At 41.2% G+C, this 23,865-nt stretch overlaps 1 pseudogene; it reads right to left on the bottom strand.

Moving 5' to 3' along the window:
- Positions 1-17,300: 17,300 nt before the first annotated feature.
- Positions 17,301-19,195, bottom strand: LOC105064547 (centrosomal protein of 170 kDa protein B pseudogene; annotated as a pseudogene).
- Between the last annotated feature and the right edge of the window lie 4,670 nt (positions 19,196-23,865).

Consider the following 23,865-nt stretch of genomic DNA (forward strand, 5'->3'; position numbering starts at 1 on the left):
GACCTGGTGATAATAATCACAGTATTTCACTGAAATTATGTATTTATCTGTCTCCCTCCGTTGTGTCACAAAGTCCTTGAATATTTATAAAACAGGAACTAGTTTTCTTAATTACCACAGGGGAAATGTTCCTTTCAGGCTTGCTGGGTGTCTGTTTAGTGTGAGGAAAGAGCTGAAAACTGCACCAGCTCTGGTATTACAACGAAACCAGGTTGTGGACATTCCTAGGGACAGACTGGGCTGCATGAAGGGACAGCCAGTCAGCCAGATCTGCCTCATTTTCCTTTAACTTCAACCATACCTAAACTGGAAGGCCATCTGTGCTCTGTGATAAAAAGTCATTGTCCTTATGCCAGAATAATAATTTTGAAATTTAATAAAGTCAAAATCCCTACTTAGAAAAATCATTGAACAGAAGTGTGTTTAAATCTGATTTAAAATGGAAAAAAACTTTTTTGATTTTTTTTTCTTGTTATCTAACCTGTTTGGTGAACAGCTTAGTCATGATCAAAAGAAGATAATGTATATGGAAGCAATGCGTAAATTATTACACAAAAAGAATCTTTCCAAGAGTTAAAGACAGGAAATGTCCTCTTCTTCTCTTCCCCTGAGGGAATAATCCTAAATCTGTTAACCTGTCACAGTAAGTTTTCATTTCCAATGATATAAACTCTTGCTACTGTTTTTTGAGACCCCATTAAATTGCAGGCAGACATGTAGCCCTACGCTGATGCCTTAGATCGGATCACACCAGGCCAGACACGCTTCCCAGGCCTGCCTCGGGCGTCCCGGGCCAACAGGGTTGTTTGAGAGCTAGAGTATTCTTTGCTTATTTGCATTTTCCTTAGTGTAGTATTAGGCTTCATCATGCAACCTTTCTTTGTAGCTTTTCTTTAAAGCCCAGGCAAAGTCAGCTTCAAAATTATTTTAAATAACAGAAACTATTGAGCCCTTCCCTCTCACCACCAAGAAAAATAGGGCAAGTTTTAAGTTTAAGAAAGGCTTCATTTCCTTCATGTGCTGCCTTACTGCTCACCTGCAGAAGTTACTTCCAGTGCTCAGAAACCACTATCTACAGACTTCCAAGTAGTTTATTTGTAATTGGAACTTAAAGAGGTTTTGTTATACTTTGTTAGTTACTTCAAAATTCCTTTTCTATAGCAGACGCTACTAAATCAGCATCAACATAGCATCCAGTCTTGAAGCACCCCCCCATTAATGGTGATTTATTCTTGATCCACTCACTCTCACTGCACCATCTTCAAGAATAATACCACTTATCTGAATAATGAACAGTTGAGGGGAACAGCATTTATGTGAATGATAAGTGAATAAAGAACAGTTGAAGGAAAGTTTTTATTTTTGCATCATGTTAACTTTTGGGGAAGGAGTTTGAGCTGATCACTTGTGGTCTATATAAATGACTGAACAACTCAAATACATGTTGATTAAACCCCTTGCTTAAAGTTATTCCATAACAATATGGATTGTACTATACATTGTTCGTTTAATAGCAAATACTTAGTGAATACTTACTATGTCCCAGGTACTGTTCTTAGTAAATATCCCTGTTCTTGTGGAGATTACATTTTAGAAAGGGGAGACAATGAACAATAAAAGAATTTTAAAATGTGTATATATAAAACACTATATAAAGTGTATACATATTATATGTATTATATGTGTATATATACATGTTATAGTATGCAATATTGTGTAATATATAGTGTTATATTAGGTGATAAAAGCTGTAGAAAAAACATTTTAAGGTAGAGCATGATAAGGGGCATTGAGAGTTCTAGAAGTGGGTAGTTTGCAATTTTAAATAGGATGTTCATATGGGTCTAGGGGATTTGTTGAATTTGAGAAGATCTGAAGGAGTTAGCCATGAAGCTATCAGGGGAAGAACATTCCCGGCAGAGGAAACAGCTTGTGCAAAGGCCCCAAGATGTTCACAAGCCTGAGGTTTTCCAGGGGAAGCAAAGGAGCCAGGAGGGCTTGAGTGGAGAGTGAGAGGAAGACAGCAGGAGAGGAGGTCACAGAACAGGGTGGGGAGGGGTGGTGGAGGCGGTGGAACAAGATCCTGGAGAAATGCTGGGGAGTGTTTTTTGATAAGGATTTTGTCTTTTTCACCTCTGAGTGGAATGGGGAAGCACTGGGGCAGTTTTGATCAGAGGAGTGACATGTTAGGGCTTAGGTTTTAAAGGAATCGCAGTGGCTTCTATGTTGAGAACAGCCTGTAAGGAGCAAGGATAACAGGCACAAGGACCACAGGAGGCCCATGCAGTGATGGCAGCTCAGACCAGGGTGGCAGCAGAGGAGGTGATGAGAAACTGTTGATGCTGAAGACATGTCTTGAAGAGCCAAATGATGGCCTGACTGGTTGGTTGTGGGACATGACAGAGGCAACAGGATCAAAAATAATTCCAAAGTGTTTATCTGAGTAAGTGAATGAATTTATGAAGATATCATCAACTGAGATGAGGGAGGCTGGAGGGGGAGCAGGTTTGGGGAAGAAAATTCAAGAGCTGAGTTTTGGTCTTACTGAGTTTGATTTACCTGGTAGATATTCAAGTTGAGATGCAGAGTAGGCAGTTAGCTGTACAGGTCTGGAGAGATTGGCCAGTCTGCAAGTTTGAGAGAAGGATACACGTGTAATTCGCAGGGCCCAATGCAAAATGAACGAGAGAGCCCCTTGTTAAAACAATTATTAAGAATTTTCAAGACCTGACAACAGAGCTTTAACTGAGTGCAGGGTTATTCTGAGAGGGGCACATTATGCATGCCCATGGAGCTGACCTTGTCTGGGAGTCATGACATTTAAAGCCATGAAATTGGATGAAATCATCAAAGGAATGAACGTGATGGAGAAGAGGACCAGAAACTGATCCCTGAGGCACCGTGCAATTAAGAGATTGAAGAGAAGAGGAGGAGCCAGCCAAGGAAACTGAGAGGTAGGAGGAAAACCAGGAAATGTCCTGGAAACAAAGAGAGAAGAGGCTGGGTGACCGAATGCATCAAATGCTGCTGTATGGTTAAATGAGGTGAGCACAGGGAACTGACCCCTGGATTTAGTGATTCATAAGCTTTTAGCAACAATAAATTTTAATTTTTTTATAAGGAGCTAGGCAAAACTACTGAGGGAATGTTGCAAGCCATAAAATTGTAATTATTGAAAACAATTTCTTGATATTATGTGACATCAGACATTGGGCCATATGCCACATTTGTAAAAACAAACAAACAAACAAACAAAAACAGTCTCCCCTGAAGTACAGCACATTCCTATAGTCACCGTTATATAAGTAAATTCATTTGGTAGATTTTGGACACATAAAATAATAATACATTTTACATGAGGTCAGAAAAGGATTTTCTGAAGTTTTCCCAATTTGGGGGCGAGAGTAACTTTTTCAGCCAGTATCAGTATTTTAAGGCCCTGGTAACTTGTCTTAAAATAATACTTCATTAAAAATTTAGAATTTAGAAATTTAAAAGGAGAAATTGCTTTTGAAATACCAATTATCCCCCCCTTTCTTGGTTTCTATTGCATTTGTCATCATTATCTCAAGAAGCGTTGGTAAGGGGGTGTTATTGAAGGGCTTTGAAACAAGAAGAAGTCTTCCCAACCTTGAAAATTAAGATAATTTTAAGTATCTAATCTGCAGGCATCCAAGGAGTTGTTCAAGAACAAAGCTTCACCTGTTGCCTGCTCTTACACATTTTAATGCACTGTATGCTAAAACTAAAGGAAAAAAGGTTTAACAAGCTTCTGACTTTTGATTAAAACTCTTTTGCAGGGTTTTTTATAGAAAGATTTTATAGCCCAGAGAGTTAAGTAAAGCTTTTGTTTTGTTTTGTTTTGTTTTGTTTTGAATAATGAGCCAGTCTTTGAAAAATGTTCTTCCAGAAACCTAAGGCTTTGCTGATTACTTCCAAGTTTTGATATATTTCTGTGGTTAACAGGATACCACAGTAGGGGGCATCAAAGAGATGGTGTTTGAACCTAGAAAATAATTCTATTTTTGCATTGAAAATAGAATTTTCCTTTATAGATAGAATAAATTCACAAAGGCAGTTCTGCAAAGGACCTCTATCACATCGAAATCCAAGTTATTTATAGTCTGCCACCTTCAGTGACTTCTTTGCCAATTATCCTGAACCTGCAGAGAAATTCTTTTTATACGGACATTTTAAGCACCATGAGGAATGCATGATTAACTTTTAGAGATAAGCAATCTAAAATACAAAAACTATAGGTTATATGTCCAAAATATCTTTTTCTGAAGAGCAGAGATGGATCATTGGGGTGAACAGAAACCAGGTAAACGGGTGTGGGAGCTGCTGCTGGCAGTGATTGATGGGAGTTCAAGCTGCATGAGGGGTGCCCAAAGCCCAGGGTTCTAGGTGATGCCAGGAGATGCCACCCCCAAGCCAGGTAAACCACATGCCTATCATCCTCAAAGAAGCTGTCAGGTGTAAATTCATTTTGCCGCTCATCCCTGTTTTCATTAATCAATGCCTAACTTTACTGTCTTTGACGCAGTCTTAAACATCACCTCCTTCCTCTCCCCAAATCGTTTCACTGCATCTTTAGGAACTCCTAGTTCATAAAATTGAACAAACTACCATTTTCTCAAGTTGTGACTGGGAACTTAATCTCCAAGTCTTGCCTTAACTAAAATCTGGCTGTCCTCTGGAGACATTCTTCTCCTCTGTGGACATTTTCAGTAGTGGCTATTCTTTGTTTTCTTTCTCTCTCTCTCTTTTTTTAATTGAAGTATAGTCAGTTACAATGTGTCAGTTTGTGATATACAGCATAATATCCCAGTCATGCATACAGATATATACATATATTTGTTTTCATATTCTTTTTCATTAAAGGTTATTGCAAGATATTGAATATAGTTTCCTGTGCTATACAGAAGAAATTTTTTTTTATCTATTTTTATATATAGTGGTTAACCTTTGCAAATCTCAGACTCCCAAATTTATCCCTTCCCACCCCTTTTCCCCCCCGATAACCATAAAACTGTTTACTATGTCTGTGAGTCTGTTTCTGTTTTGGAGATAAGTTCATTAGTGTCCTCTCTTTTCTTCCTTTTCTTTTCTTTTTTAGATTCCACATATGAGTGATATCATATGGTATTTTTCTTTCCCTTTCTGGGTATTCTTACACCCAGCTGAAGAGGAAGACATTTTATCAGCCCATAAATGGGACCTCTGCCTTCTTGAAGGTACTAGCAGGTCTGCTTTTCCCGTTCTGACTCTCTTAGCATGCATAACCTCACCCTGCTCAGCACCATCTTTGCAGTGGATCCCCAGAACCTAACTAATCTCTAATCACTCAGGGAGCTTTTCAAATTATTTACTTTTCAAAGCTTTATTACTAACTCAAGTCTGTGATGTGGGGTTTAGAAATCAGCATTTTCACCAAGCTGCCAGATAATTTTTATGATAACTCACAATTGGAAACCCTCGGATAAAGCTAGTTTTGTAGAATTTTTCTTGTATCCCCTCTGCAACATAGATGAGAAAAACAGGGGAGAACCTACTGTCCAGAATTGGGGGCGTTAGGAAAATGGAAAAGGCTGAGAATGTTTGGACATGCAGGAAGGGAACTCCATAAGGAAGTGGAGGGAAACCATGGATACGTGCCCTCAGACAAGCTTGTCAAGTTTGTCCCAACATGGAGAAGTAAAATCAAACTACAGGCACTTAACAATCTGGACCAGTTTTCAAAATTTCTCTGTGTTACAGCCAAAGGAATTTGAAATTTACAGTGATCCAAGGTAAAGTAATTTTCCTCTCATATTTCACATGGGTAAAATGTGCTGAGAAAAGTAAACCTAAACCAAAAGTACAAGAATACATATTTCTTGTCCTCTTGCCCTTCTCAAGGGCTGGAAATTTCCACCTCTACCCATTGCATCTCAAACACCTCAGTTGCTCAATTTTGGATGGAATCTTATACTCCAGGCTATAAAAGATAAACACAAAGTCCTGTCAGGTACAAGGCAACCCAATTTTTAGCCACAAATTTGACCAATTTGTCCCTGTGTCAATAACTGAGAATGCCAAGAAGAAAGTGCAGAACAAATAAAAATGTGATCAGAATTACAAATGAAAACACAAGCCACCAAACTCAGACTAGAGTCTGGTTCTACTGAAATGTGCTGACTTGATCTGGGGGAATGCCACTGTACTGTGGCTAGACCCAAGAAGTTCCAGCGTGGCCCTTTCTCTCCCTCAATTTTTCCAACCATTTTCCTTCCCTCATAGCATGCCTTTCACCACTGCATTAAAGGTGGTGATGTCTTTAAAGAACAAAAACAAGACAAAACTTCTAGTTCTCCAAGAGATATTCCATAAATACTCCAGGTAAAAGCACTGTCTTGCCTTCTCAAGGGGCAGAAAGTCAACCATATGAACACCACCTCTCTTTAGGTTGTTTTGTGGCCCAGATTTACTCAGTAGGTTTATATAAACAGCTGCACACTCACTTCCAATTTGAACTGGTAAAGTGCTTTTAAAATCCTTTACATTTATTTGAAGCGCAGTTAAATGCAGTACTCAAATTTTGTAAATGCGTGCAGTTTGTTTTCTGATTTTAATTGTTTCAGTTTTGTTTCAGTATCAGGCTAGGCTCCCACAATTAAAACACTCTTAGGAATAAAAGAATGACTCCAGTTAAAGAAATATTTTTGTACTATATTTGGTCTCACTGAGAGAAGAGGTTTTTTTCTGATAAAGGAAGAGCAGGTTGGGAGGTGCCATGCCAATGATGCTTATGAGTTAAAAAGATGTTAATACAGTCTGTCATCAGATGGTTTGAAATGGAGTGAGAGGGAGCAAGCAGAATGCTTTAGGTGATTATTTTAACAACATGTTAAGCCATATTCTTATTCCAGTTTCCAAGACAGTGACTCAGAAAGAGATAACAGAAGGAAAGGATTCAGCCAAAGAACCATTTTGGAATGTTTGATAATTGAGTTAGACGGTAGCATTCCTCCCATCATTCTTCCTAAATTCAAGTCCTCCAATGCACCTTGTTTCTCAACCACAAAACAAAGTTCATTTTGCCTTAAGGGGAGTCCAAGGAGTTTATTTTTTAAATGCTGAGGATTTGACCACAACTCCAGCAATAATAGTAGAGCAATTCAGATTGTTTTCACTGTTTTAAAAGGAATAATGATAGTGTTAGGGACTAACTGTGTGTCCGTCCGAAATACCTAATGTGATGGTATTTGGAGGTGGGAGTCTTTGAGAGGTCATTAGGTTTAGATGAGGTCAGGAGAGAGGGGTCTGCATGGTGGGGTTACTATCTTTATAAGAAGAGGAAGAGACATTATAGTTCTTTTTCTTTCCAGTCAAGAAGATCAGCCACCTACAAGCAGGAAGAGGGCCCTCACTGGAAACTGAATGTGCCAGCACCTCCAGCTTCCAGAACTGTGAGAAATAAATGTCTGTTGTTCAGGCTATCCAGTCTATGGCATTTTGTTATAACAGCATGAGCTGACTGATCCAGATAGCTTCAAGGGAATAGTAGTCATGGGATGTACAGGGCAATTCTAAAAGTAAATGACAGGACATGTAGCCAGAACAGAAATAAAGGTAGAATGGGTACAAGTTAATCAGCTGGTCTTGTGAGAACCAGACTTAAGACAAATGTATAGGACTTCTATTTCCAACCATTACCGGAGTCTTGGATTCCCTCACCCACCTACAATAAGAAAACCAGACATATGCTTTATAGATTTTTAATTTTTCTTTCTTTTTGATTTTTAGCAGTTTGACTCTAATATGCTAACTAGCCGTGGTTTTCATTGTATTTAAACTACTTGGATTTGTTGAGCTTAGTAGATCTGCAAGTTACTATTTTCTACCAAATTTGGGACATTTTCAGCTGTGATTCATCCAATATTTTTTCTATTCTGTCCCTGTCTCTTCTCTTATTCTGGGACTTCAATTATATTGTCCCATAGGATTTTGAAATGGTTCAATCCTTTTTCTCTTTTTTCTTCATACTGGATAATTTCTTTTGCTCTCTTTACAGTTCACTGAATCGTCTGCCATCTCAAATGTGATGTTGAGTCCACCTAGTGAATTTTCCATTTCTATCATTCTACTTTGCACTCTTTATTTCTATTTGTTTTTTAGAAAAATTCTTTTCCACATGTCTGTTGAGATTCTCTATCTGTTCACACATGGAGACCACATTTTTCTTTAATTCTTTGAACACATTAAAAAATTTTTTAAATCAAAGTTATTTAGCTTTCTCTATTTATTTATTTACTTTTGTTTTTTGTTTTTTGTTGGGAGAGAGGTAATTCAGTTTATTTATTTTAATGGAGGTTCTGGGCATTGAATCCAGGACCTCATGCATGTTAAGCATGCACTCTGCCACTGAGCTATAGCCTCCCCCACTTTGAACATACTGTTTAAATTTCTTAAATAATACTTGCTTTGATAGCTTTGACTTCTATATATAATATCTGGGCCCACTTGGAATCATTGCCTATTGCTTCCTTTCCTCCTGAGTGGGTCATTCTTTCCTGTTTCTCTGTATGGCTAGTAATTTTTGGTTGAAAACTGAATATTCTAGGTATTACACTGTAGCAACACCAGATACACTTACATTCTTCCAAAATTGTTGGTTTCTTTATTTTAACAGGCAGTTAACTAGACTGGGCTAAAACAGTTATCACCCCACTGGTATCTCTCATGCACTCATAAGTTAGTGGTCATCTAGGGGTATGGGCAGATTTATTCTCAGATTCTTTTATTTGGTGTGCGGAGGTAATTAGGTTCATTTATTTTTAGAGGAGGTACTAGGGATTGAACCAGGCATTTAAGAGGGTGAATTAGAGCATGCCCATGAGTGTTTCTGCATATGAAGCTCTCTGTTCCAAAACAGATGAACAATTTGGTTTCATTTCACAGTAGCTATTTCTTTTCTCTTCCTTACAGGGCATGATTAACACTTTAATGGATCTACAACGTTACCTCAAGAATGTTACTTTCTTATAAAAAACATCTTTAACAAAGTTAAAGATTTCTATGACTCACTTCCTTGTCAGAAACTTCATCCTCTACACTGGAATTTGATACAACATTGTAAAACGACTATAACTCAATAAAAAAATTTTTTTTTAAAAGAAAAGAAAACTTCATGAACAGAAATGAAATCATGAAAAGAAATCACACAATACGCATAGGAAAAAATTCCCTAATGTCAGTTAAATAGTTAAATATGTATACAAGTATATACAACACTCCCACCATAAACATTAATGAAAAGAGTATCAAATGGGAGAGAAAATATCAAGTATGCATTGGAGTCTTGAACCTAAGAGAGCAGATAAGGTTAACTTCTAAGAGTATGCCTTTTGGGGGACAAGAACAATTAAGAGGGCAGATGGGAGAAAGAGAAAGAAGTGGAGGAGAAACTGGGGTGAGGACTTATTTTTAATTTTTATTTCTTTTTAATTGAAATATAGTTGATTTATACTGTTGTGTTAGTTTCTGGTGTACAGCATGTTGATTCAGTTATATATATATATATGCTTTTTCATATTCTTTATCATTATAGGTTATTGCAAGATATTGAACATAGTTCTCTGTGCTAAACAAGACTTTGCTGTTTTTCTGTTTTATATGTAGTAGCTAGTATCTGCAAATCCCAGATTCCTAATTTATCCCTCCTCTGCCCTTTCCCACCCCTGGGAACCACAAGCTTGTTTTCTATGGCTGTGAGTCTATTCTATAAATAAGTTCATTTGTGCCATTTTTAAGACTCCACATATAAGTGATATTATATGTTATTTGTCTTTCTCTGTCTGACTTACTTCACTTAGTATGATAATCTCCAGGTCCATCCATGTTGTTGCAGATGACATTATTTCACTCTTTTTTACAGCTGAATAGTATTCTATTATATACATATATATAATATATAATGCATTATGTATACATAATGCATGTATATATGTCTACATAATGCATTATATATAATATATATGCATATCTAGCTCACATTTTCTTTATCCAGTCATCTGTCAGTGGACACTTACATTGCTTCCACATCTTGGCTATTATAAATAGTGCGCTATGAGCAATGGGGTACATATATCTTTTTCAAATTAGACTTTCAAGGAGGACTTATTTCTAAGGCATCAGAAGCTTGAGCTCATTATTTAAGGGGCTAATGCACCTTTCTTTCATCCTCAACATTTACTGTGCACTGATTTTGTACCAGGTGCTCCACAAGGCTCCATGACTAGTGAGACAGCCCCTGCCCCTGGAGCCTGGCACTCATCATGGGGATACTACAGGTGTATAAGTACAAAGTGCTTCATCTTTCTGGACATTTGGGCAACTTCTGTCTTATTAAGTTTGTTCCCTTATGGATCCAAGTACTCCTCCCTCCCACAGTAAGATGTCAAACTCTCATGAAGAAACACGCCACGTCTTGTAATTTCATCTTTTATTTTACACAGCAATTAATGCACTGTAGGCAGCATAGCATTACTGTCCTTAGACTCCAGCACAGGGGACTTTGCCTTGGACCCTTTGTCTCAGAGGGCTCCATTCACCATACACACAAAAATATAAGTGCATTAAGTAACCCATGGGCAATAGTCACTTGGGATTTGGCCTCAGCTGTAGCACAGTGTGGCCTCTAATCCTAAACAGCCCTGCTCAAGACTAACTTGCTCACTGTCCTCAAAATAAAAGGTGACCATGCCTGAGTGCAGTGGAGGTGATAGGTTGTGCCACTGCCAATATCAGAATCAGACATTATTTCTGAGGGAAGGATTTGAGCAGTAAAAGTTCCTAGGTGAGAGAAAAAAAAAACAACACCAAATTAACTCTCAGATAATATGAATACAATACACTTTTGTATAATGAATTGTCATATCCCAGTACTGTGTAGCATCCATTTTCTTGGTCACTACAATTGAATGTGGCATCTGGGAAACATGTTGTAATATTAAATGGTTCACATTTACTCTTAAATTGAAATATATATGTGGGTCTAGATATAAAATGTGTGAAGTGTGATCCTGACTCTGTACGCTCATCCATCATCTTCTCGGTCTGCTGGCTTTCCAACTAAAGTCACTATTCCTTGCCCCAACAACTCGTCTCTCAATTTACTGGACTGTCGTGTGGTGAGCAGTATGAGCTTAGACTCAGTAACAGCTGCATTGTTAATCCATTGACCAACTGATTGATTCATCCTGGCTCTGCCATTTACTAGCTGTAAGATCTGGACAAGTCACTCAATCTCTCTATGCCTCAATTTCCTCATATGTAAAATAAGGATAATAATGGTGCCTACCTCATAGGTACTCACAGAATGAACCTTAAATGAGTTAGTATACATACAATGCTCAGGACACTGCCTGGTAAAAACAAGTGCTACATAAAACTATTACCTATTGTTGTTACTGTTATTAGGAACTCACTCACCAGCAGTACAATTTGCATTCTTCAATATTAATAACAGTGATTCCCTGGTGCATCTCCCTAACCAGGAGTCAAGAGAAACTGCCTGCTGTGGAAATTGCTTATACCAGCCCCCAGCCTCTGTCCCTCTGGCCCCACCTTAATGGCAGGGTGTCAGGACCCAACATGGCCTGACCCCAGCTTTTCACCCTGATCCTAGACGCCCACTGGCTCAGCAGGGTGCCCTTGGCCAGCATATCTAGGACAGACATATCCTTATATTTTCTGGCAAATGATTCACTGTTTTCCTCCATTCGACTCTGCCTTTAGGATGTTGGCCTCTTCCTTACCTCCTTTTTGAGCTAATCAAATTGTCTGGGACTCCTGACCAAACTCCACCTCCTCCGTGTTCCACAAAGCTCGCCTGTTCACCTTGTTCCATTCTGAAGTCAACACAGTATTGTCAATGCAATTGAAACTTAAATACTTTTGCATTTTTATTTGATGTTTTACATTTCCAATAACCATTCAAAGATTTAGTCCATAAAAGTCTAGGATTATGAGCAGGTGGAACACTGACAGAGGATGGCTTGTGTAATTTTCTTAGGATCATGTGCAAAATTCTGAGCATTAATTATTGTTATCAATCAATACTTAGATTTCAGTTCTTGCGTGTTTGCATCTGTTTATGGGACTCATTGAGGCATTCTTTTATGGTCTGTGAGCCACTTATTTATGCATTTATTTCTCTGTCACCGGGAAGAACAGATGGCAGTAAATACATTTTGACTTGATTTAAGGACTTGAATTTCCCTCGCATTTATGGATTGCCATTTTTAATGCTGCCTTCTCTTTTAAAGTTGCTTGCTTGTAAACATCTGAGAAAATACAGAAAAAATCTGTGTCCTTGAGCTCATCTAGCACTTATGCCTAAATGTATACACCCGTGGATGGAATAGGAACTTCAGTCAGTCACAGCTGTGTTTACCACCTGGCTCTTCAGGAGAGTAGTTCATAACAGCTGCATGAGTTTAGGCAAAAGTCTTCATCAAAAAACAGTGATATTGACTGCTGACTCCCCAAAAGACCACTAGAAAAAAAAAACCAACTATCGATCAAACATATCTACGTGTATTGGATTTACTGTGGGTGAACATCACCTTGACAAAGACTTAGGAATATCTCAGAAGGGAGAGGTCAAGGGAGGATATTTATAGGGATAAGGGCGAGGCTGGATAATTTTTAAGGAGAAGTGGTTGAGATTGAGCAGAAGTTATGACATAATAGCTTTGAATTGGTGGGTTCAGTGGGACAAGTGTGTTGTTAATCTTAGAATTAACCCATTTAATTGGTTCATAGTCTTATTTTCCTGGAGCAAGTAGTTGGGTCATTTTTGCTTCTCAGTACTGGCTAACACGGGGACAGGAAGGTATGTCCAGTTCTCGGGCTGTTTAACATAGGTTTAGGAGATGCATTAGTTTCTGTCCGAGTGATCAAATTATGTCATAGGATTGTGAATATTAAATAGAATACTGTATGTAAATGATACTGACACTAAATGCTCATTAAAATGTTAGTTTCTTTTCTCTACCTTACAGCTGCTCCCCAACCCTTGCACCTACGCTTATATGGGAATCTCATCTTCATATTAATGACATCTAAATCAGTGGTGCACCATAGTATTAGTACTCAAAAAAGTTTGTTGAATGAGTAAATGAAAATCAAAAGATAAAATTTAAAAACATCAAAAGCAAAGTACTTTGCAGAGTTTAATACCAGTTTGAGTCTATGAAATTTGATTTTTCCCAAGCATAAGTAATTTATTGCCTTACCAAATGCAATTTTCTCATTAACTTATTCAAGTTTTGGAAACTTGAAAACCTAAAGGAAAGCACTTAGATTTTGATCCCAACTATTTAGGTAAATTATTTGACTTTGTTAACTCCTGTGAGAAAGAAATTGTCCAAATTAGTTGAGTATCAGATTCCTTTTTTAGTATTTTTTTCCCACTTTGAACAGATAGTCTTTGTTTTTGATCACTTTCATTAGAAAACAATTTCAGTAACTGCTCATTCAGTTTGCATCTACTTTTACTGACAAAGGCACTTACATCCTACAATGCTCTATTTTCCCATAGCACTTGTCTGCTTTCTCCTTCACCCCTGCCCCCAACACAGACACAAGAGGATCCAAACATCAGATGGGAAAGACATTAGGTCAGCAGCTCCCTGATCATTAGAGCCTCTCAGAGCTTCTAAAGGTATTCATATCAGAATCCTATTCTCTCCTCAGCAACCCCCAGGAGCTTCTGAATCAGTTAAGTTTAAACCAAGCATTGAGGAATCTGTTATTTTTAAAAGCTCCTTAGGAGATACTGGGGATCACCCAGGTTTGGGAATCACCCTCTGAAGATGAAGGTCTCAAGGCCTCTCACAACCCAGGACTCCTGCAGTTTCTAAGGAGCCAGGCATCCTCTGAGAGTGATTCACACACATCAGGTGCCGTTGCTTGGATGTTTTTCTTCTCCACCAGCATCCCAGTTTCAAGCAGGGCACATCTGGTTTCAGCATGCTTCATTAGCTGCAAGGATAATACAACTGTGACTTTTTCTTTTTTGCAGGGACAGCAGGAGGGTAAGATGAACAGGAAAAGGAAACTGAATACAGTAAAATTCTATCCTTCTTTTAAGCACACTAATCCCCTTTATTCATTCATGTGCACTAGATATAAGGAGTTAAGGTGTCAGCAGACAACTGATTATGAAAACCTCACTAAGAAATGTCTGAGTTTCTATAGAATTTAAAACCCCAGACTGATCTATTTTAGTTTCAAGGCAGGTGCTAATTCTTATGGCTACTGCAGGCCTGTGGCATTGAAATAATAATAGCTACCATTTATTGGCAGTTGCTATGTTTGGAGAACAAGTTAAGCACCTTTTTCTACTTTGTCTCATTTAATCCTCACGACAACACTGAGATCTGTTATCCTTATATTACATAAGAAGAAACTGAAGCTTGGCGAGATTAAATAACATACCCAAGGTTGGACACCATGTAAATTGCATACTCAGCATCGAGTCCGGGTTTTTTAGCTCTAAGGCATGGATCCTGAAGGATTTACAGACGAGTGGTTAGGACTGTGGGCTTTGAGCCAGCCTGCGTGGGCTCAACCCTAGCTGTGTAACCTTGGGCAATTTGTTGAACCTCTCTGTGCCTTACTTCCCTACATAAAAATGGGGCTTTTAATCCAGTTAATAAATTAGCAAAATATCTGTGCAGATGCCAAATAAGTGCATAATAAGATGCTCAAGAACATATGTCACTAAGGAATGGTGAATCAAAACAATGAGATACCACTACACATCTATTAGAATGGCCAAAGTCTAGAACACTGACAACACTAAATGCCAGGGAGGTTGCGGAGCAACAGGAACTCTCATTCGGGGAAATGCAAATTGGTACAGCCACTTTGGAAGACAGTTTGGCAGCTTCTTACAAAGCTACATACTCCTACCATCTGGTCTAGCCACCATACTCTCTGCATTTACTCAAATGAGTTGAAAACTTCTACCTACACCAGAACTTTCCCACAAATGTTTATAGCAGCTTTATGCATAATTGAGAAAACTTGGAAGCAAACAAGATGTCCTTCAATAAGTAAATGGATAAACAGACTGGCATATCCGTACAATGGAATATTATTCAGCAGTATAAAAAATGAGCTATCAAGTCATGAAAAAACATGGAGGAAACTTAAATTCATACTGCTGAGTGAAAGAAGCCACCATTAAACGTTTACACATTGTATGATTTCAATCATATGACATTCTAAAAAAAAGCAAACTATGAAGAGAGTAGGAATTGTGGTAGTTGCCAGGGGATCAGGGCTAGGAAGAGCAGGATGAATAGGCGGAGCACAGTGGAATTTTCAGGGAAGTGAAACTCTTTTGTATGATCCTGAAATGGTGGATACATGTCATTATTCACTTGTTCAGACTCACAGAATGTACAACACAAAGAGTCAACCCTAATGCAAAGTATGTGATTTTGTTAATAATAATGTATCAATATTGGCTCATTGTTATAATAAAAGTACTACACTAAAGCAAGATGTTAATAATAGAAAAAACTGAGTATGGTGGTGGGAAGGGGGAGGAGGGAAAGGAGGGCGTGAGGGAACTTTCTGCACTTTACCTACAATTTTTCTGTGAACCTCAAACTGTTCTAAAAAAGAAAGTCTATTAATTAAAAAAGAAAGTCTACTTAATTTTTTTTCATGTTGCCACATGATATGATTTATTAAAACAAATTCCATGACAAATCATAAAATAACCATTTTCTGAAAGACCGCGAGACGACCTGAGGACAAACGCAAAGGTGCCTCTGAGAAGCCAGACAAATAAATTACCGATCCTAAGGGGAAGGCTGGGAGGGAGGGAATATGAATTGGTGAATAAAAAAGTTGTACAGTGATCACCGTGGGGTGTGGATGGAGGTGGATGGATGGCCACTGCTTGTTTCCAGGGGACAGGCTGTGGGTAGCTGTTCCAGGCATGGGGTGGGCTCCAGAACCAGCAACTCCTCTGTGTGGACACTGCAAGCTCCCAGGTGGGGCCAGGCGGAGACCCCAATGCCACTCACACATGTAAACATGAAGTGGGGCACAGGACCCCTGCACTCAACACCGCTTCAGCTACATGTGAACACGGACACACGCATCACCCACCGCGGCCTTGGGTCCAGCCTCGGCGACCCCTCCTCCCCACCTCTCAGCAATGGATACTTAAACGCACACGCCAGGCCGAGTCACCCTATACACCAGGATAGCGGAGGCGGCGCCCCGCTCCCCAGCCAATGGGCTCTTTGGCTTAGAGGCTCCAGAAACATCTCCGGGGTGGGTAGGGGGTGCATTCTGCTCGCCTGGTATTTTCTCAACTGAACGAATCTTGAGAAAATTACTGTTCCTGGGGGCCTGTCCCTCGCCCGTCCACGGGACCAGGAGTACAGCGATCTGTGAGAACCCAACTAATGTCCACAGCATCCAAAGAACTGGGGGAGGCGAGGGGCGGGAGGGCTGTTGTCCAGGAGCTTCTGGAAGCCCGGTTCCTAGCCACTTCGGCCTGTCGCTCACCTCCACCAGGCAACAACTCCCTGGGAGCCAGGTGCAGAGGCTGCGAATCCGGCACTGGACGTGCCTGCGTGTGGAGCCGAGCCTGGGAGTGAGCATGGCGTGTGCTTGGCGTGAGCGCGGCCTCCCGGCCACGTGCTCAGCGAGTTTGGCAGTTGTGTTGGCACCAAAGGCTCGAAGCGGTGGGGTTCCTACCCCAAATGTCTCCCAGGTCACTGGCTAAGGCGGCTGGGAGCCGCCAGCCCCACGACCAGCCTGCACTCTGCCCTCCTAAGTCCCGGGGCTCCCAGCTCTGTGACACCGAATGACCCCACTGCCCAGCCCCTATCCCTCCGCTTGGTCCCGGCCAGCACAAATGGACAGGCCAATAAGCACGTGTCCCTCAGCCCACGAGGCAGGGCGGGGCCTTTTGGGACTGGGGAGGCTGCTGCAATGGCACAAACCACTCTTTACTCGAAAGCTAAAGACAAAACTGACAGCGATGGAGAGGGGGCAGGGTACACGCCGGCGATGCTGGCCCTTGGCATCGGCCACAGCAGAAGCAGGGTGGGAGCTAGATAACATGGCTGGGGTGCTGGCTGGGATCTAAGGAGGGGGCCTGGAACCCATGGGGTTATGGCATGGGTAGGGGTATTTGTGGTGAACTGTTTGCCGCCAGGAGGGAAAAGCAGCAGTGGACAGTGTGGGCGGGAGGCACGGGACCCAGGCACAGGGAGGCCGCCCTATCCCCCGCCCCCTAGATCAGGAACCTCTGCTACGTGGAGGAAGTCGGGGAGGAGGGTGGGGTCTGGGAGGCGAGGCGACCCGCAGTTTGCTTGCTGCTGCGGGAAGCTCCTCTGAAGCAGGGCAGAGGTGGGTGAGGACTGGCTCTGGGCGGCTTGTCGGCCCTTCTCGAGCTGGGCTATGCCCGCAGGGCCCCCGTTTGCAGGTCCAAACCCACGTTCCCACTGGGTTCCAAAATGGCGTTGATGACTCGGGGAGGGGGAGGGTCAGTCCGGCTTCCTTCGCCCACCCAGGGGCCTCCCGCCCAGTGCACTTCCAGCTGCTTCTGCACTTGCCTGAGTTCTTTGAAGATGGAGCTGATTTCTTTGTTGGACGTCTTCAGGATGGGCACCTCGTTCTTGGCATTGATCCTGGCTTCCAGGTCCTCCCACACACGCCCCGAGTTCTGAAAGAGGATCTACTGGGCGAGGTGCTCGGTGTTCTCGCGGATGACGTGGGTTGGACGGCTGGGACACGGGATTCAGCATTGGGTTATCGAATCACCTCTTCACGGTTCCAAGGCCGCGTCCTGTTGGCCAGGGATCCTCACAGCGGTCGTTCATGTTCTGGTCCAGGTCCGGAGAGCTCAGGGAGCCCGGTGGCACCTTCTGGAAGTTGAGGCTGGCCTCGGGGGTGTGCTGCACCAGTTCCTCGCCGGCGGAGATGGTGGAGGAAGGGGTGCTGGGCCCATTGCTCAGAGAAGGGCTGCGGGCAGGCCCTGAGGAGCCCAGCGAGTCACAGTCTCCAGCCACGTCGTGGATGTCCCGGGCCAGGATGGCCACGTCCTTCACCAGTGTCTGGCTCAGCCTGGCGATCTCAGCAAGGTCGGTTGTCTGGCGACGAAAACATAGGGGTCAGGCTCTTCCTCGTCGTCTGTGTCCCGGAGGCCAGGGGTCCGGGGTGGGCCCGGCGAGAGCCACCAGCCCTGGGGTCTGCGTGGCTGTTGAGGCATGGGAGCGTGTGTGTTTGGAGGAGCTGTGGTGGGAGCCGCACTCCCCCTCGGAAGTGGACGTGCAATCTGAATCCTGCTGCCGGCGACTCGTGTCTCGGGTGAGTGAATCGGTTCTGGGTGAGGAGTAGCGGTCGCTGCCCGGGCGCACCCTTCTAAAGGGCTGGCAGGGGACGGCGGCGGTGTTGGTGGCCTTCCTGGCAGTGGCCCGAGCCTTGGCCACGGTGGGCTTTCAGCGGGCGCAGTACAACTTGACCCTGCGGCCGAGAAGCCAGCTTGGGTGGGGGTGGCCTGTGAGTCGCTGGAGCCCGTGAAGGAGCTGGCCTGTTTCCAGGACATAGCCAGGATGTCCAGGTGAGACAGCTGGTCGCCCCAATGGCTCAGGGTTGGCCGGGGGACCCCACTCCACAGCCTCTGTGTCCGAGGCGTCCCCCAGTTGGGCCCGTATCTGCCGGGAGGCCAGCGTGGGCTGTGGGGTGGACAGGCTGTTGGAGGGGGTCGGTGCTTGCTGCACCTTCTGGACACTGAGCCGCAGTGCTGTTCTTCCCGGGCAGCATCAGATGGTGGTGGGGCCGTGGGTCTGCGGCGAAGCCCTGGCCGCCCTGCCCCAGTGGCCGTGGGGGGCTCGTGGTCAGAGGTGATCGTGTCTGCACCGGTTGGGTGGGTGAGGCTGGAGCCTCGTTCCTCATCTGGCCAGTCCAAGGACCCCTGGGAACCATAGCCGCAATGCAAGGCCAGGTGCCTTGCCGGCTCTCCGTGGCCCATGTCGGTCGGGCCCAGTGGGCGACGCTGCTTCTCTGAGAGTCGCTTGACGGCGCTGCTCAGCAGTCTTACTTTTAAGAAAAGAACGTTGTTGGGAGCATTTGAATGAGTTAATACAAATAAAACAAAACAAATGCCTAGCATATAGTGATTACTGAATAAATGTTTATTATTATTTATTATTATCATCATCATCATCTTTATTATCTTTATTATTCTCTTGGATATGATTCATATTTTTTCTGGAAGCAACCTGAACTTGTGGTGGGAAATTTACTGTGACTTTGGGCACATAACATAAACCCTCTGAACCTCTGTTTCCTCCTCTATAAAATGTGAGTAATAATTGTACCTACTTCTTAGGTTGTCGTAAAGATTTAATGAATTGATGCACCTAAAAGGTTTAGAACAGTGCTTGGCATGTAAGTGTACACTGAATATAGCTACTTGTATTACTGCTTCTGTACTATCTTCCAACCCTTGTTACTCCATGGAACTCAGCTCAAACTCACCACCTAGTTGTTTTTTCTTTTCTTTTCTTTTTTTCTTTTTTTTTTTTTTTTGGCTTGCTCCTGTTTCTGCCCAAGAGCCGTCGAGCATCTTTTAACTCGTTATCCCTCACCTTAGTATGGGGCACTGCACACTGAGATGCTCAGTATCTGCTGAACAAACAAGTGGACAGAGCTACAGAACTGAAAGCTGGACACCTCACCCTCAAGGAGACATTTAGCTTTCAGTGTTGTGAGAGCACTTCAGTTCCTGGTCTTCCTTGCAGTATGGATGAGAAGTAGTACACTTGCTTTGCTGAGAGTCCCCCTCCTTTATTACATAATGTGTCTTGGGATCTTCTTGGCTCATTCTAACATTTGGGCACTTTTCCTGTAATGTCTACCTCCCAGCTCTGTATAGTCAGGTTTACTACTTGGACTAGACTGCAGTGAATTTCATCTGTTTTATCATCACAGTCATCATAGGTTCATGGCCCTATGGTTGACTTTGAATTTGAAAGATATCCTTTCTGGTATATTAACCTCCTTTCTTCAAAGAGCGTAACAGTAGCTTAACTTCACAGTCTAATGTGAATTCTGGATTTCAAATAACCTTTAACCTCTTGAGGGCAGAATGACAAATACTCCACCAAAGTTCTTTCTTTTTTTTTTTTTGTTTTTTAACATTTTTTATTGATTTATAATCATTTTACAATGTTGTGTCAAATTCCAGTGTTCAGCACAATTTTTCAGTTATACATGAAAATATATATATTCATTGTCACATTTTTTTCTCTGTGAGCTACCATAAGATTTTGTGTTTATTTCCCTGTGCTATACAGTATAATCTTCTTTATCTATTCTACAATTTTGAAATCCCATCTATCCCTTCCCACCCTCCACCCCCTTGGCAACCACAAGTTTGTATTCTATGTCTATGAGTCTGTTTCTGTTTTGTATTTATGCTTTGTTTGATTCTTTGTTTGTTTGTTTGTTTTAGATTCCACATATGAGCAATCTCATATGGTATTTTTCTTTCTCCTTCTTGCTTATTTCACTTAGGATGACATTCTCCAGGAGCATCCATGTTGCTGCAAATGGCGTTATGTTGTCAGTTTTTATGGCTGAGTAGTATTCCATTGTATAAATATACCACATCTTCTTTATCCAGTAAGTTATTTCTTTATCTTTAAAGATAGTTGACTCTTCAGACAAAATAATGAGAATGTGTTGTGGGGCTTATAACATATGTATGAGTAAAACAGATGAAATAGATGAAATAGGAAGAATTGATACCAATTCTACATGAGCTTTTCCAGAAAATTGCAGAGGAGGGATTTCCCAACTCATTTTATGAAGCTAACATTATTCTGATACCAGGTCAGAAAAACACATTACAGGAAAACTATAGACCTTCTCCCTTGTATACAGTGAAATGTCTATAATCTCTCACGGGACTCTTAATCCTATTTCACTGTCGTATCTCTTGTCTACAGTAATGTTAGAGTTTCCTAGCTGGTTGTGCTGCCTCTCCACTCCTGATTCTTACTCATTCTGTATGCCTTCGCTAGATCGAGTTTCCTTGAACATGCTTTGATCATTGCCATTGCTTGATAGAAACATCTCCAGCAGCTCCTTACTGCAGACTAAATAGATATACAGTGGAGTTATTCTGGGAAAGGTTGAGGAAATCTCTGCCCTACTAGACCACTAGGCAGAGTGTTCAAGGGTGATAGATCATTGCTATGCACTTTTCCAACATAGAAAAGATCATGAAGTGACCTCTGGCCCTGACTATCCAACTTGTGCACTCTGACATCAAGCTCATCTGTAGTAACATGAAAATAATGATAGTTAATGTTTATCATGCCCCCATGCCAGTCATTGTGTAAGTACTTTACATGCATGATCTCATCTGTAAAATGGGATAATGATAATGCCTGCCTCATAGAGTTTTATAGGGATCAAAAAGTGCTTTATACAATGTTGCAAATATTAAGTGCTTAGCTATTATTATTGTTATTGTTGTTGTTTAACCTTTATACTCTTAAGAAAGTTACCATTAATTCTTATTTATAGGTGAAAAAAGAGGCACAGAGAGTTTATGTATCTTGCCCAAGATCACAGAGCCAGTAAGATGTAGAGTTGGGTCTCAACTTGGTTCTGTTTGACCCTGAGGCTTGTATTTTCAACCACCATGCTGAGATTATTTTTTCTCCTTTTCTCTTCAGTACTAAGCTAGCTCTAAATCAACTGGATCTGTCAGAGTGTCTTAGTGTAAGTTGATCCTCAAAAAAATGTGGTTGATAAGAAAGATGGTCCTTCCATAAACCATTTCTGGAAAATGTCGATATTTCCTGGGAAACAATTCACACATCATTTCCCATTTTCCTTTGCACTAAGGCTAATATGACTTCTTAAATGCTAGCAATACGTGAAAAGCTAATTTTAGACTTTCCCTCTCTATTAGAAACTAGAAGTATGAAACAATGAATTGGTGATTTGAACAGCAGTCTTACCTTCTCTTCATTACTTTGTCAGTCACAGCATTTCTCTCTGTCCTGGGCTTTATGATTTTAACTTCCACATGTAAAATAACTTTCCCCATTCACACACTAAGATGCTCAGTAATTTGCAACTCTTTTCCTGTTGCCTTCCCAACCCCAATTGAATGCTTGATTGCCTATTTTCATGTCATTTCCTAACCTCTAGGCATACCTCTCTTGCCATGCCAGCAACCTCAGTGGCTCTCTGTCATCTCTAGATCAAGTAGAAACTTTTTATTCTTGGTTTATGTAACTCACATATCAGCTATAGATCTATTACCCATTGATACCTAAATAATGTCACCTCAAACCCCAGGAAACCCAAGTTCCTCTTCAAGATTTTTGTGTCTGTTCATCTTTTGCATGAATACTCCTACTTCTGGATTTGGGTTTTAGTCGGTAGTGTCTCTGCATGTAATTCTGCTGCTTTTTAAGTTCTACAAACACTTAAGAAATCCAACAGAATTTGGCCATAAAATTAGCTGACACAAAGCTAATTTTGAAAAAGTTCACATTGCATTAATTCAAATGACTTCAAGTTGAACATTAGACATCCTCTTTTTCTGAAATGCCTTTTAGTTACTTGAACACCAAGAATTTTTACTGGCCCTTCACCCTACATAGTCTCCAACTGTACATCATATTCTTTTTTTTTAATAATAATTTCACATTTAAAATTTTTATTTTGGGGGGCTAATTAGGTTTTTAAAAATGTATTTATTAATGGAGGTACTGGGGATTGAACCCAAGACCTTATACATGCTAGGCATGCACTCTACCACTGAGCTATACCCTCCCTCCTTCATCAAGTTCTTGATTCCTCTCTTACCCTTCCTTCTCAGGAGCTAAAACATATTTCTTTCTCTGCTTTAGGAAGATAAGTCTAGCCACCTCCTAAAATGTTCATCTTGGTCCCTGTGGATATCCATGCCCTTGTGGTCTACCACCAAGCAGCAGTCCAAGTATTGGCTGACAAATTTTTAGTAACCTCCCTAAGAGGAATTCTGGTGCCAACTGTTAAGATAATATGTTTTTTACTTCCATTACATCACAAAGACCTTTGACCTAATTTTGTTTACCCTTCCAGCCTCATCTCTCCAATACTCCATGTGCCTTTTCTGCTATCAACACAACACACCACATTCTTCCTCATTTCCATAGTTTAAAAACATGTCACTACTTCATCTGAAAGCCCCTTCCATCCTCCCATGAAAAGGTATGTATATTTTTTTTAAAGAGAAAATCGTGCCTCTTTACAAATATAAAATAAAAACGCATCAAAGATTTTATTTAACTCAGTCAGTGAGGAAGCTAGTAAGATGCTGCAACTGGTTCAAAGGAGAATCCAAAGAGTGGAAACATACATAGGCCATCAGGAATATTTAAATCAATTTTTTTCCAAAAATGCCAAACTGGCTTATTCCACATTCATTAGGGGAGGAGAAAATATTCCATCAGAAAAAAATTCTTTTGTACATCTCTGGACAAGAATCATTTGGACTGCTATAAGTTATCTACAAATTACAGAGTTGTAAATAGCTCAAAGACCATGAAAAGCACATAGAATCCATTAAGCTGACACCTTGGGAAGATGTGCTAGACACTGCCTGATTTTCATTGAAGACATCCAGCAATCTTTTCGGTCCATTTCTGAGGCTTTCACAATTTTTCTTTATGTTTTCCTTCTTGCTTTCTACCATCTTCCACTCCTCTTTTCCCCGTTTGATTTACCCATGCTGGTTCCCAGGGGTTAACGCTTTTCTTTCTAGATACACCCAAC

The sequence above is a fragment of the Camelus bactrianus genome, chromosome 23 (assembly GCF_048773025.1).
Source record: "Camelus bactrianus isolate YW-2024 breed Bactrian camel chromosome 23, ASM4877302v1, whole genome shotgun sequence".
Classification (NCBI taxonomy): Eukaryota; Metazoa; Chordata; class Mammalia; order Artiodactyla; family Camelidae; genus Camelus; species Camelus bactrianus.